We start from the raw sequence: 12885 nt of genomic DNA, 5'->3' as shown, positions 1-12885 counted from the left end.
AGCTAAGGAACACAAATGACTTATTAGCATTCCTTCATGTTAAGTCACTGTACATCTATCTATCTATATATATATTGCGCGTCGTCCCGCACGCGGTCTGTCCTTCCGTCTGTACCTTTTCAAAACGTACCTACTTCACCGCGCCGCCACTGCGCCGCTCAGGCAGTGGCTCACTACGATCGCGCGGGCATCTTAGCGAAAAAATGTTGTCTACCCACAAGCATTGCAATGAAATTGTTAGTTATTTAGTAGAGCTAAACATCTCTTTATTTTCGCGATAAGCAATGAAGATGAACAAAAAGTTGAACCAAGCAACAACACTTTTGTGGGCCGAAGGCCCACCTTACCAGCCTTCCGCAGGAACTAGCTGATGAGCCACCCGGAGGGCGGCGAACCACCAGCTTACCAGCCTTCCGCAGGAACTAGCTGATGAGCCGCCCGGAGGGCGGCGAACCAGCTAGTACTGTATATAGCTATGAAACAAAGATATACACATAAAATGAATTGATTGTTTGTTTGTTTTGTTTGTTTATTGAACATAAAACATATACAGTAATAATTTGACAGAAAATAAGGTAGATAAAAAAGTAAAAAGAAAGAAATCAGTCTTCATTCAACACAGTTATTATGTTCAAGGGAGTAGGATGAAGTAAAAAAACTTATCTAGTCCTACCCCGTTATGTATTTATATCTACTAAATCATTTTTATATCAATCAGAAAAGAAAAATTAAGAAGAAGTCTCCATTAAGGCTCATACTTTACCCTTAACCGTGATATTTTCACAACTTTTGGTTTGTATCGGGATTATATACATCCTCACCCCGGCACTCTTGTGTCAATTTTCTCTTGTATTCATAATGGATATTTCAATACCTTTCTCTATTTATCAACTTAGTTCTGATGTATCATTATATTTAATGTTTAGAATTTATCATTTTAACTCTGATTGATGTATGTTGTTCGTACTATTTTTTTGAATTTGTTTTTGAAATCAGCAAGCGATTTACTCATTTTTAGGTCAGTTTCGAGATTATTCCACATATTAACACCTTTGCTAGATACACTTCTTTGCTTGATGTTTGTTCTTGTTTTGAGTTTTTTGAATAAGTTGGTACCTCTTAATTCATAGTTGCTTTCTGGAATTTCAGAAAACTTCTGAATGCTTTGGCAGAGCAGGTTATTGTGTGCTTTGTACATTAATTGGGCGATTTTAAAGTCAACCAGGTTATAAAATTTCATCGTATTTAATTTGATAAATAGTGGATTTGTGGGTTCCGTATATTTTGATCTATTAATAATTCAAATTGCTTTTTTTTGTAGTTTGAGAATAGGGAGTGTGTTTGTTTTGCAGGCATTTCCCCATATTTCCACACAGTAGGTCATATATGGTAATAATAATGAAGTGTATAATGTGTATAAATATCTCTTATTTAGCACTTCCTTGGTTTTGTAGAGGATCCCTACGGTCTTGGCTATTTTTCTTTTTACGTTATCGATATGTGGTTTCCAACATAGTTTTGAGTCTATTACTAATCCGAGAAACTTGGTTTCATACGCTCTTTCTATTTCAATTGAGTTTACCGTAATTTTAGCTTGGTGTTTGATTGGTCTTGTGCCAAAAACAACTTCGATTTTTTCAGGTTAAGTGACAATTTATTTCTGTCGAACTAGTTTTTTAATTTGTTTAATTCGTTTTCTACGGTTATCAGGAGCTGTTTCAGATTTATTCCAGAACAGTAGAAAGTTGTATCATCAGCAAATAGGACACATTTAAATAGTTTTGACACCTTGCAGATATCATTTATATATAAGATGAATAGTTTTGGACCAAGCACTGACCCCTGAGGAACTCCGTGAGTGATTTTCAGTTGATCCATCCATCCATCCATCCATCCATCCATCATCTACCGCTTATCCGGGGCCGGGTCGCGGGGGCAACAGCTTTAGCAGGGAAGCCCAGACTTCCCTCTCCCTAGCTACTTCTTCCAGCTCTCCCCGGGGGATCCCGAGTCGTTCCCAGGCAAGCTGGGTGACATAGTCTCTCCAGCGTGTCCTGGGTCTTCCTCGGGGTCTCCTCCCGGTGGGACATGACCGGAACACCTCACCAGGGAGGCGCTCAGGAGGCATCCGAATCAGATGCCCAAGCCACCTCATCTGGCTCCTCTCGATGTGGAGGAGAAGCGGCTCAACTCTGAGCCCCTCCCGGATGACTGAGAGATAAGGTGAGAAACCTTATCTCTAAGGGAGAGCCCGGACACCCTGCGGAGAAAACTCATTTCAGCCGCTTGTATCCGGGATCTCGTTCTTTCAATTTTCAGTTGATTTGTTTTTTTATTGTTGAGTTGCACGTACTGATATCTGTTTTCTAAATAACTTTGTATCCATTTATAAGCTACACCTCTAATGCCATATCTTTCTAGTTTTTTCAATAATATACTGTGATCTATTGTGTCAAAAGCTTTTTTTAGATCTAGGAAAACCCTCTCGGTCGTCTCTGGCTCCTTTGCGGTCGTCGTTAGCTCCCTCACGGTGGTCGCAGGCTGGTTGTCTCCAGGCTTCCTCACGGTCGCTGGCTTCCCTGCAGTCGTCGCTGGCTTCCTCGCGGTCATCACTGGCTCCCTCACGGTCGGTCGTCGCTGGCTGCCTCGCGGTCGGTCGGTCTTGAAAAAGTTATTGTCCGGGTCCAAGTTGTTCTCAGGGTCAAACGTCTTGTGGTCAGTAGGGTTGGAAGTCATCAAAGGGTTGGAAGGGTCATCAAAGGATTCGAAGTCCATGTTTTTTGGTATGTGAATTTCCTGCTTCAGTAGGGTCAGAGTTCAGAGAGAGAGAAAAGGATTTTTTGAACTTTTTCCTCTGTTTCAGTCCACGTTTCTCCCGGTTTTTCCTCAATTCCATCAATTACTAAATTGTTTCTTCTTGACTGTCCTTCCAAGTAGTCCACCTTGTCCGTTAATACAAGCATGCCGTCACATACTTTGTAGAATTCCGTTTGCATGTCTTTGGAATGGCCAGTTTGACAGATTAGATTTTTTTTAATGTCGTCTACCTCTTTTGGGGTAAAGTTGATGCTGGTTTTTATTTCTTGGACTTCCCTGGTAAAAGTGTCAAGTCGTGAGTTTGTTGAGTCTATTATCATCTTGACAAATCCTTTGAAATGTTCCTGTTGTTGTTGCAAGAGCGCCGTAAAAAGTTCTTTTTGTTGCTGGAGTAATTCATTTACTTGCGTGAGGGTCAGGGAATCCTCTTCCTGCTTCGTGTCTTGCTTCTGCTTGGGTGGCATTTTGTCGGGTCTCGTTGCTAGCCGGTTGTATGCTAGTTTGTGACGTGTCCAGTAGGCTTGCTGCTGGGTGTTTCTAACGTGGCAAGTGGGTTTACCGGCTCCCTCACGCTCGCTGGCGTTTGGTTGGTTGGTCTCTGGTCGTGGGTTCCAGCTGTGTAGCTTTTGTGGAATGAAAAACTGAATGGTGACACAGTGATATTCTTTTGAGTGTCCCATTCTAAGAAAAACAGCACATTTCCACTTTACCTAAATTTACGGAGTCACCGGTTCTCCGAATGCATTTTGAAGATTCCGCTGACATTCTGCCATTGACGTTTTTCGCATTTTTTCGAGCAGGGAACTTTCCAAAAGACCCTAGGGGGCTACATGCCCCCATACGCAAGCCAAACCACATGACATTTACAACTGTGCCAACCCACAGCAGAAACTGTAGTAAGAAAATCTTTGTAGCGCTGCTCTGTGCTGTGCATCTTAAATCACAAAGTAGTTGAACAGACGCTCTATTTTGTTAGCTTTTAATGGGGTCGACGGAGGAGTTCTCACCTGTGGTGAGTCTGGCATTTAGCAGCCTATAAACCTCTTCCCCATTTTTCATTCGCTTCGTAGCCAGACACGCACACGCACACAGAGCTGTGAACAGGTGCTTGTTTCCACATGATCTGTTTCCAGTTTTGTCTTTTGTCCCCAGCTGGTGCTGCTCTGTCTGACCGCAGTTAGAAGTGCAAACTGTTACACAAAGTAAAAAAGGATCTCATTACCATTTGCACGCAATTTGAACATAACGGTTCTGGTTGTCATGATACGTCACTGGCATAGGTAGATGAACAAAGTATTTCAACTATATTTAGAATAATCAGGTGAGATTGGATCATTTCTCAGAGCACCCCTGATGAATTCTCATGGCCCAGAAGTGTACCTTGGCTGGGAATCAGTTCTAGTGTTGTGAGGACCCTGCTCAGAGGACCCATGGGTGCTTGGTGACATGCTGGGGAAACCCAGGCACAGCTCAGAGTACTTTTGAGGCCGAGGCTGTGGCAGGCGCGGCTTTGGGATATGGATTGACTCAGCCACGTTTGCCACATGCTGAAAGATGTTTTTCACCAAGCCCTGTTTTATCGTTAGACATCAAGGTGCAGTCGAACAATTTCTGTCCTCAAAAGTAACTGTAAATGAATATACATATACACAAGATGGAATTTGCATGTTCATCCAGTGTCTGCATGGCTTTTCTCCGGGTACTCCGGTTTCCTCGCACATTCCAAAAACATGCATGGCAAGTTAATGGAACCCTCTTAATTGTTCCAAGGTGTGAGTGTGAGCGCGGATGGTTGTTTGTCTCTGTGTGCTTTGCAATTGGCTGGTAACCGGTTCAGGGTGTCCCCCGCCTACTGCCCGAGAACGGCTGTGATAGGCTCCAGCACCTCCATGACCCTTGTGAGGATAAGCGGATCAGAAAATGGATGTATGGATGGATGGATGGATGGACACACAAGAGGAGTGATTTAATAATACCAACAGGTTAGTACTTTTCTTTTTTTTTCCTTCTCAGGCAAATACAGTAAAGCTCCAAACAGTAAAAATCAAATGTCAAGGCTTGAATAGCCTCATCATATTTCTTCCAAATAGTGAATTTTAGTGAAGTCCGTATCAGTCAGACTCAGAATAGCGAAAATGCTAAAACCTGACCTCAGATTTTGAATCATGGATGACGGAAAGTAAAAAGGTGTGCTCAAGCTAACATTTCACATTTCCTTCATCGACCATTGGGACAATTAATTCACTTACTTGATGATGAATTATAGTGATTCATCGCCTGCTACAATATCAACAACGAATTTGGTTTCAATCTTTGGCAAAGTTCTCTTGGTTTATGAGTAGACTATGGCTGAAATAATGTGGAAGAACACGTCAGTCGTATCTGCTCATGAAAAGGAGAACCTCAGAGTTGAATATGAAATTTCAACTGTGTTGCAATATTCTCTGTCTCACATACATCCACCATGAGACAGACACCCACATGAGGACAAACAGCAATGAGCCCATGAGTTGGCACTTCCCTCGAGGTTTTTGGACATTGCGATTACCTCAAAAAAGGGTGTCAGACAGGCTTCAGATAAGGTGAGAAAGAAATTAACTGAGGCCGAGCTGGTTCATACATTCGTGCGGATCACAAAAGTCCCAGGGCAACATGCATTTCTTCTCGGCACGCACCCGCAAAGGCACAGACGCATGCACTCACACATTCAAAGTGAAACAAAACAACATGGTTCAAAGTTAAAGATGAGTATGTTTCTGTGGTTTGCTAAAACAGGTCTCAAGCCCTTTCCATGACAACAGTGACACTATAACGGCACAACTTGAGGTGCATCATGGGAAGCTGCCGGAGAAGCACCTGCATGCAATAAGGATTTGAAATTTAGTGATTCGGAATTTGCGTGGCACGATAGCTTCTCATTGTTAAAAGAGAAAAATTGAACGTGGTGGGAAGTAAGGAAGTACCGGTACAAAGAAGTTCATGAGTGTATTTAACCATTCCAGGGCCAGCGGTTACTACAGTGGACAGCTTATCAGGTTACAGGGTGCAGGAAAGGGTTAAGGAGATTTTTCAGGTATCTCTGTTTACGTTTTTCTGGTGACTATTTATTTCACTGCCTATATTTGAAGATAGTTCTACTCTTTCCTTTGTCAAAAGCGGCTTGTTGCTTTTTTCAAAATGTTTAAAAAAAAGGAGACAAACAAGGTTAAGTCTTTCATGGTTAAGAATTTGATCGAGGTCTTGATTGAGATTTTTGTGTGTTCGGAGGTAAAAAAAGCAAGGACAGAAGTGTCATGGAGGAAACTGGATCAAATGATGATATCGCCACAGATTCGGAGGTGCATGATGATTGCCTTGTTTGGAAAAAAAATGTTCAATGTTGTCAGCTCAAAGAATAATTAGCAAGGTACCAAAGGTGTATTTTTGGAGGGGTTTTTTTCTGTTACTGGTTCAATGTTGTAGTCAGTCACAAGGTTGGCAAAGCTACGTGAATGTGTTATTTTGATACCATAAAAACCTGAGCCAATGCTGTTTACTTTCTCAGTAGGAGTTATATGAAGGTTAATAAAAGAGAGAGACTATTTTGTATACAGAGATTTTTTTTTTCTCACTGTGCTGAGTTATTGTATAAAATTGATTTTAAAAAAATGTTTTCTTTTTTTACCTTTGTATCTAAGCGGATTTCCAAGTATACAGCTTTTTACTTTGTTAGGGTGTTGAGTCTGTAATGTACTTCAGTACACAGCCTGAATACTTCTGATGGTTCGTCTCCACAGGAGTGACCTTTAGTAATACCAATGTTGTCACTCGTACTATCAACATCATGATGATGATTACATTCCCACGCCGGCTGCGTATCTGTGCAGCCTCCGGCTGAAGCGAAGTTTTTCTCATGAAACCATGCCGATGGCCATCAAAAAACCAAAAACTTCCTCAGTGTCGGCTCACTTCCGTCTTCTGTATGTGGAGACCTGCCGTTGCCATGGTTTCTAGGCCGGCGTTTGCGTGCGAGCAACTTAGACAGTCGTCTGGGGTTTCGCACACGCACAACAGGAAGACGCTTGTCGCACTTTTCAACCGTTTCTCACTTCTGTCTTCTTGATTTAAGAGAGGCGGAGGCGGAGGCGACGCAAAAACACAACACGCATTGTGAAGACCTGTTCCCGAAGAGAAAAGTCACCACGTAAATGGAAATGTCAGAAAGGTGAAGGTAGTTACACGCCTCAATTGCACGATTGTGACAAACGGCAACAAGAACAAAATGTGTCGTGTATGTTAAATCGTTGTTTTAAAAACAAAGTACATTAAACGATTGAGCAAACATGTAATGTCGTTCTTAATATTATTATATAATATAATATATATTATAATACATTGTTTGGTCAAGCTCCAACCAAAATAACCACCATGGTTAACCACAAAAATTGACAATGATTCTCTTTTTAACCCCTTCAGGGACAGCGGTTACTACAGTGGACAGCTTATCATGTTATCAGGTTACGGGTTATCGTTATTGGTGCATGAAAGGGGAACGCACTTTTTAAAATCCAGCTCTTGTTTTATCATTGGAGTGGAAGGCATACGAAAAGAAGTGTCCAAAAAGTACTTGAGACATCAGGCTTCAGACCTATTTAAAGAGAATAAATAAGATCCTAGAGTTCAGTCAGCCAACCTTCGGAGAACAATTGGAAGTAGTCATTGTAGAGGGTACACTCTTCATTCTTCCACACTGTCAAAGCATGGACCCCACACGACTCAGGTGATTTGTCCCCCTACAATGAGAACCTTATCCTGGTGCATCCATATATGTATTTGTATTTATGATTGAAGATCATTAAATTATTGGGGTAATCGTGATTAGAAAACTGAAAGACTGACAAGGGTCGCGGGAGCTGCTGGAGCCTATCCCAGTTGTCTTTGGGAAGTAGGCGGGGGACACCCTGAACTGCACACAGAGAGGGACAACCATCCAAGCTCACATCACACATAGGGACAATTTAGAGTGTTTTTTGGGATGTGGGAGGAAACCAGAGTACCCGGAGTAAACCCACACAGGCATGGGGAGTACATGCAAACTCCATAAAGGAAGGCCGCGACCACTGCACTGTGAGGTTGACACGATAACCACTGGTGCACCGGCCACTAAAGGACTAGGAATATATATATTTACATATATATATATTTTTAAACTCAACTCTTGTACAGTGTGATCATTGGCGTGGAAGGCATTCAAAATGAAATGCCCAGCAAGTGCCTGAAACCCAATTTGTGACAGCAATGTCGTGGCTGAATTGAGTCATGCGTGCCACTTTTCTAAATGCCGATGAGCGTCAAAGTCATCAACCAACTCATTCTCACTGGTGGACAACTGTAAGGAATAAGCCACCTCTATTTGAATGAGCCCTTCAGTCCAAGAAATAAAGTTGCCCAGTGGGAAGCCACCTGCAAATGGAATCTTAAGTATCCTGAGCTGCTTAGTAGCTGTTGGGATATGCATGTCATATGTGTGCATGGATACTTTTCTCTCTGTATATAGAGTTGTCAAGCCACAGACAAGTAAACTACGATGTAACCCCATACCAGGACCCGTTTGCCGACTGAGCTCTGCCAAGTCAATTTTGCTCCATGCCAACCTGTCTTATTCGTCTCAGCTGGAGCCAGCTTTTCAGTCCAAACAAAGCTGTTAACAAACAAACCTAAAATACAACCCAGCACGCACACCTTTGCCTTTCAGCAAAACCTAAGAGAACTTCTGGGGAATAAATTAATGCCTTCAACAGCATCGTCTTGCACACGTATGAAATTTTGGAGAGTCATTAACTCTATTTCACAAGCAGTTTACGTTACTTTGAAAGTGGTTTCCATTTTTTTTTTCAGATCAAGTAAAATTCCAATGTACTTTATGTGCACAAGGCCAAACAAAACGCAAACCGGGCTATCATAAAAGGGTCAAGGCTTCCTTGTATCATTCGCCAGCGCGCCCCATGAAGTGAAAGATTTAAGCAAATAAACTTAACTTAAAATTTTATTCAGGCCTTAAATTGTGTTACATTTAACCAACCAAATCTTACCACTATTGCATTCACACAGTACATACAGCAATGCATTCGACAAAGGGAGTCCTACACTTAACAAAAGAAAATACATACATATCATGCCATCATGTCATGGTAAACTATTTTCTTCACCTCGAGAATTTTTTTCAGTGTGATTGCACATCTCTTTTTTCAAACTGTCATTTTCACCTGCATAGTCGGGGAAAGCCGTATCATGCTGGAATGATTTTGTTGTGCAACAGGGGAGCTTGAAATACTCCCACTGATTTTTTTTGGGGGGGGGGGTTGTTTTTTTGTGATGATGCCATCAGACAGAAAAGCATTTGATTGGAGGGACAGAAAGACACAAAAGCATATAGTATGCAAACCACAGCAGAATAATCACCAAATAACAATGATACGCGACTACAAGTAAAGTTACATCGGAGCCGTGTTCTTATGAATGCAGAGACATTGGGCGAGAGGCGGGTACACCCCGGACTGCTCGCAAGCCAATTCTAGATGTTCAACAATTTCCGAATTAAAGTGTAAAGTACAGTGAAACTCCTCTTCAATGAAACATACATGGACGAAAATACCCGCAGTGTGAAAAAAATCTTCATGCATTCACACCATTCCTACTCTACTGCCCCCCATACAACAAAAAAAAACCCTGTGGCGTTATACAAATGTTTTTTTCTATGCTCTTGCCTCGCAACGAGATTCACTACAAGGAAGTGTGTGTGTGTGTGTTTACATTTAGATCAAATTTGCTACAGTGAACCCCCTCCCCCGTTGTGAAAAAAATATTTACTGCAAACATGATTTTGTTGTAGAGGAGTTTCAATGTAGGAGATTATACATTTTGTTCTGACGGGTATAGCTATTTAACGGGCTCCATTGAGCCTAACTGAGATATCCTGTCCTTGCTCAAACACACCACTCATTGCGCTTTCCTACTCGTGAAATGGCTCAGAGGGATGTTGGTAGATATTGTCAACAGTGGGACATCAGACCTCTAATTTATTTTAAGACAATTAATAAGATTCAAATATCAGGGTAATCAGATGAGAAACGGAGGGACTCGGGATCATCTGGTGTTTTTCTGTCTCTGTTTAGGACTGCAGTGTTGCTGGGTCCAGAAATATTTCTTCATCTCATTCATACTTGCTTTCATGCATCGTTCTAGTGCTGTAGACAATGACGCTGATATATAACGGCTTCATAAGTCAGTGGAAAAGTGTGTGTCGTTGTGGGTTTTTAGAAACCACTACGTTTGCATGCAAATTACCAAGCAAATTTTTGTTGTGGTCGCTTCTTTAGAGTCTCTGGTTCCCAGCACAGAACTGAGAAAAGTCCAAATAATCCGCACATGGTGCAGGATGAGGTCAATTTCCGATGCCTAAAATGAATTTAAACGTTGAGGTTAATCTTTTCTGTGACAAAGGCAATACTTGGATGTACATCAGCCATGTCCAAAGTCCGGCCCGCGGGCCAAATGCGGCCCGCGGTCGAATTTCTTCCGGCCCTCGGCCCCCGTCATAAAATCAGTGCCGTCTGGCCCGCAGGTTGGGCGCAATGGAACACGTGTTGCATTGACTGAGGTCTCGTAGACTGGCGAGTGATGTTTCATTGAGTACTGCTTCCCTCTAGTGGCTAAATGAGTAATAGCATTCACTAAATGAGTAATAGCATTTAGACACTAGAGGGCATCACTCACGAGTTAACAAGACATCACTCCGTGTTTATATTGACTGATGTCATATTTCAAATTCCTGTTTCAAATGAACCAAAAGAAATTCTTAAGATTGTTGAAATTAAAATAAAAATGGAAATGTGAAACAGACTGGCTTACTAAAATTTGTTGAACAATATTGTTGTTCAATGTAAAGAATGTCAGCCAAGGTCGGCCCCCTGACATTTTACCACATAAAATCTGGCCCCCTTGGCAAAAAGTTTGGACACCCCTGATGTACATGGTTCGTGAGTGGGTGGTATTGAGGCCTTGTGATGACTGTGTTTAGCAGTAGCTAACCAAGGTTTCTGGGTAGAGCGTTGGATTTAATTAACCACCGTGAGAATGTGGTAATCTATGTGGTAGCGTCAACCTTGGTGACTTAAGTCTCTGCAGATATGCAGGTACAACTATGTATTTTGGATGCAAGACATGACACGTTCGCCACAAAGCAGGAAGTGGATCAAAATTTTCCAATTAAAAAAATTTAATGTTTTTAAAATTCTTGTATCCAAATAAAATCTGTCTGTTTTCGTTACAATGGAGCCTCATAAAAGAATGCTGTAAGATTTGTTTTCTTGTATAAGAAAGCAACATTTCTCGTAACATTACAATAATAGCATATAATATTAAACCTCAGGTAAACACTATAGTTACATGCTTTGTTGTGCATTTTTAAGGGTAGGGTGCACTGGAAGCTTCAAATTCTGGTATTATAGGATGGCAAGCTTTAAATTCTGACTCTCAATTGAATACATGGTCGCCACGAGTCCTCTCACACTGTAAAGAAAAAAAAGAGGTATTTGCTCAACGTGAGATAAAACATGTTTTTCTACTTAGCAAGATCCATCTTGTGGGATGTACTCAACAATAGCTGAATTGAAATATATTTTGAAATATAATGTATGTCTAAATATCTACATTATCCAGCCATCTATTTTCTGATTTATCCTCACGAGGGCCCATTCCAGCTGTCTTTGGAGAGTAGGTGGGGGGGACAGCCTGGACTGGTTGCCAGCCAATCGCAGGGCACACAGAGACAAGCAAGCATTCACGCTCACACGCACACCCAGGGACAATTTAGAGTGTTCCGTTAATCTGCCATGCATGTTTTTGGAAGGTGGGAGGAAACTGGAATACCCAGAGAAAACCCACGCGGTCAAGGGGAGAACATGCAAAGTCCACACAGGAAGGCTGGGGCTGGACTCAAACCCCTCACCACTGCACTGTGAGGCGGGCAAGTCAATCAATCAATCAGTCGACCCTTTTTTGTATTAATTTATTCTTTCTTTTTTTTTCCAGAAAATCGATCAAAGGATCTCCACTGCGGCCCGCGGACTGCCAGTTGTCCTTCCCTGTGATAAATGCATGAAGGGTTCATTTGCTCTCAAGTAGCACTGCATTACGATGCAATCACATGTCAATGGTAGATTGGTTGTGAGAAGACACAAAGACACACAAATCTGCAAACAGCAAAGAGAAATATTAAATAAAAAGAGACAGTTCCTTCTCGGTTGTCTGCACGGGAAGCAAGACCACAACCACAAAGGCCCAGCATGCACCTGGCTACAGTCGCTCCCAGTGAGCATGCGTGCAGGCACACATACTCATCCACCTACCCCCCACCCCCACACACATACACACACACACACACACGCGCACGCACGCACGCACGCACGCACGCACGCCTCACAGTTAATCCTCTGTGCACTTTAATATCAGAACTCATTGCTCTCTGTCATTCATTTTGGTGCATCATTACATTAGTGGTGCGTTTGTGTGTGAGTGTGTGTGTGTGTGTGTGTGTGTGTGTGTGTGTGTGTGTGTGTGTGTGTGTGTGTGTGTGTATGTGTGTGTGTGTTTGGGGAGTTGGGGCATGGTTGTCAAGAGAACCCTGCGTCACCAACACCTCATAAAGCATCCTAATAGACATTGCTCGTATTTGTCACAAGGAGACAAATGAAAACGGGGCGGCGGCATGAAGGAGGGCTGAAGCAGAAAGTGAGAACAACATTTGGGAGAAAAATGGTGCCTGCGATCATGTTAGTGGCTTTCAAAAGACTTTATACTTTTTGTACATATGCCTGCATTTATAGTTTGACAGACATATGCTTGGTCTGGGATTTCCTGAGAGCCCCCCCCCCCACCCCCCCCCCCCCCCCCCCCGCCTTCTCTTGCTTGGTCTAGGTCAGGTACTGAAACATGCGATATGAAAGCAGGTCACTGCCACACGCACAGAAATACGTCTGCACATGATGGTAGAGTTATGATGAGGTATGATTTTAATATTGGGCACAT

General features: G+C 42.3%; 1 long non-coding RNA gene across 1 annotated transcript; it reads left to right on the top strand.

Annotated features, from left to right (window-relative positions):
• Positions 1-6873: 6873 nt before the first annotated feature.
• Positions 6874-12257, top strand: LOC127614587 (uncharacterized). The gene is made up of 3 exons (XR_007966631.1): positions 6874-7027; positions 11708-11815; positions 11890-12257. It is a non-coding gene; the product is annotated as an uncharacterized LOC127614587 (long non-coding RNA).
• The last annotated feature ends 628 nt before the right edge of the window (positions 12258-12885 follow it).

The sequence above is a fragment of the Hippocampus zosterae genome, chromosome 14 (genome assembly GCF_025434085.1).
Source record: "Hippocampus zosterae strain Florida chromosome 14, ASM2543408v3, whole genome shotgun sequence".
NCBI classification, from domain to species: Eukaryota; Metazoa; Chordata; class Actinopteri; order Syngnathiformes; family Syngnathidae; genus Hippocampus; species Hippocampus zosterae.
This window is presented reverse-complemented; position numbering and strand designations above follow the sequence as displayed.